Genomic DNA, 2,780 nt, shown 5'->3' with positions numbered 1-2,780 from the left:
TATGAATGGTATCAGTCCATAGTTTTCTGGTAATGTTTTTTCCTAAAAATATATGAGGAAATACTTGCCTCAAGTGATGAGTTGGGAAGGTTCCTTTGTTCTCCATTTTCTTAAAGTATTTATATAGGATTGTTATTATTTCTTCTTTAAATATATAATAAAATTCCCCTCTTTAATTTTGTGGGCCTGAACTTTCTTTGTGTGATGGTTTTATTAAAGTTTATCTTTCTTAACAGATATATGGCTATTCAGATACTCTCTTTTGCATTGAGTCACTTTATGTAATTTTTGTCTTCAAGAAAAGTGGCCAATTCATTAAGCCATTCAATTAATTGGCACAATTTGTTTCTAGTGCTTTCTTATTTTTATGTATGTGGATCTATAAAGACATCCCTTCTTTTATTTATTATGGTAATTTTTGTCATTGCTTTTTAAATAAGTGATACACATTTATCAAATTTTTTGAATTTTCAAAGATCCTTGTTTTAAAGGTCATTGATATTCTTTTCTCTCTCTTTTTTTGGCTGTACTGGGTCTTCATCACTGTAGCAAGTAGACTATCTACTTGCAGAGGGTGAACTCTAGGATGTGCAGTCTTCAGTAGTTGCAGTACGTGGGACTTAGGGCACGGAGGATTCAGTAGTTGCAGCTCCCAAGCTCTAAGAGTGGGAGTTTAGTAGTTCTGGTGCACATGCTTAGTTGTCCTGCATCATGTGGGTCTTCCCAGACCAGAGATCAAACTCATGTCCCCTGCATTGTTAGGCCAATTCCAAACCGACAGAACCACCAGGAAAGTCTGGTATTCTTGATTATTTATTTGTTTTCTACTTCGAGATCATCAAACTTTCTTTTCGTACTGAATTTTTTAGTAAATATAGTACAGTATTTAGTACAAAAAGCAATTCAAACATCATTACCCTGTTTCTCATTTTAAATGGATTGCTTATATCATTTTACCATCAAATATGGCGTTTGCTGAGTTTTTTTTATAAATGCCTTTTATCATGATTATGAAGAACTCTTTATTCTTATTTTTAAAGTTTTTTTCTAAATCACAATAACTGCTTAGTATTATAATACTGTTTATTTCCTTTATCAGTTAAGAGATCAGTCAATTTTTCTACTTCAGTCTGTGTATGTTTCTGAACTAGGTATGAGTCTGTTTCCCAATCACAGTAAAGCCAATCTATTGACATCAGGTTGTGGTGAAGGAAAGTGCAGTGTTTATTTTAGGGCACCAATAAAGGAGTCCTAGAGAAGGGAATGGCAACCCACTCCAGTGTTCTTGCCTGGAGAATCCCATGGACAGAGAAGCCTGGCAGGCTACAGTCCATGGGATCACAATCAGTTGGACATGACTGAGTGACTAATGCAATGCAATGCAACACAATAAAGGAGTCGAGGTAGCTAGTACTTCAGAGGCCCGAACTCCCCAAAGGGTTTCTGGGAAAGGTTTTTAAAGACAGGTTGAGGGAGGAGGGTTTTTAGGATATGTGATCAGCTGGTGGACATTCTTGTGATTGGTTGGTGCTGAGGTAATCTAGAGTCAACATCAACTGTCTGGTTCCAGAAGGACTGGAGTCTACATTATTGTGGGAAACATACAGTTAATTTCTTCCACCTGATGGGGAGGTTCGATGCATGGTACAGGATGCTCGGGGCTGGTGCACTGGGATGACCCAGAGGGATGGTATGGGGAGGGAGGTGGGAGGGGGGTTCAGGATGGGGAACATGTATATACCCGTGGCAGATTCATGTTGAAGGAAAAGCCTAGGAGACAGGTTTTTCTACATACAAGAGGCATGTGGAGGACATGGTAGGGAGTGGTCTGTTCTGGGAAGACCTCTAAGGGTTCTGCTTGGTTGTATTTATGCAGTTTATTATATATATTTGTAATACTAGGCTATGTTTGCATTAGAATAAAATAAACTTTAAAATATATATAGTTTTACACTTAATTAGTTATATATATGTGTGTGTGTATGTGTATATATATATGTATATACATATACACATGCACCTGGAGAAGGGCATGGCAATCCACTCCAGTATTCTTGCCTACACACATATATATACCTCCTACCTCTTGAACCTCCCCCCACCATCACCAGTTCCACCCCTCTAGGTCTCTAATGACCCTCTAGGTCATCAGAGAGTGCCAGGCTGGGCTCCCTGTGCTATATAGTAGCTTCCTGCTAAATGTCTATTTTACACATAAAAAATATGGAATGCTTCACAGATTTATTTGTCATCCTTGTTCAAGGGCCATGCTAAGCTCCTCTGTATTGTTGCAGTTTTAGTATATGTGTGGCAAAAGCAAGCACTCTCTCTCTCTCTTTTTAAAATATCTATTTAGTTATTTATTTTTAGCTCTGTTTGGTCTTAGTTGTGGCAAAAGGGATATTTTTATGGCAGTTTATGGGAACTTTTGTTGCAGTTCATAGGCTTCACTCTAGTTGTGGCACACAGGTTTTAGGTTCCCCACAGCATGTGGCATTCTACAACCAGGGATCAAACCAGCGTCCCCTGCATTGGAAGTGGATTCCTAACCACTGGAAAACCAAGGAAGTCCCATCAAGGTCTCTCTTACGTAGGGGCTTCCTCAGTAATCTTATCCCTTGCTCTTTATTTTTTCTCATGGATCATTAGTCCAAATGGTTTAGATATCTCTCTGATTTAGTATATTCCTTCCATGCTTCTTCTGAAAGAGTGTAGAATAAGCTTACCCCTCATGGGTTGAGTGTGGAAGATGTTCCAGAGTCTGGGCCAGCCCTATGTGT

At 38.6% G+C, this 2,780-nt stretch overlaps 1 non-coding gene across 1 annotated transcript; it reads right to left on the bottom strand.

The window, feature by feature from the left end:
* Positions 1 to 2,217: 2,217 nt before the first annotated feature.
* On the bottom strand, positions 2,218 to 2,322 carry LOC138991904 (U6 spliceosomal RNA). The gene has a single exon (XR_011467799.1). It is a non-coding gene; the product is annotated as a U6 spliceosomal RNA (small nuclear RNA).
* Between the last annotated feature and the right edge of the window lie 458 nt (positions 2,323 to 2,780).

The sequence above is a fragment of the Bos mutus genome, chromosome 18, assembly GCF_027580195.1.
Source record: "Bos mutus isolate GX-2022 chromosome 18, NWIPB_WYAK_1.1, whole genome shotgun sequence".
NCBI lineage: Eukaryota > Metazoa > Chordata > Mammalia > Artiodactyla > Bovidae > Bos > Bos mutus.
The sequence above is the reverse complement of the archived record's forward strand: the minus strand, read 5'-3'. Positions and strand labels throughout refer to the sequence as shown.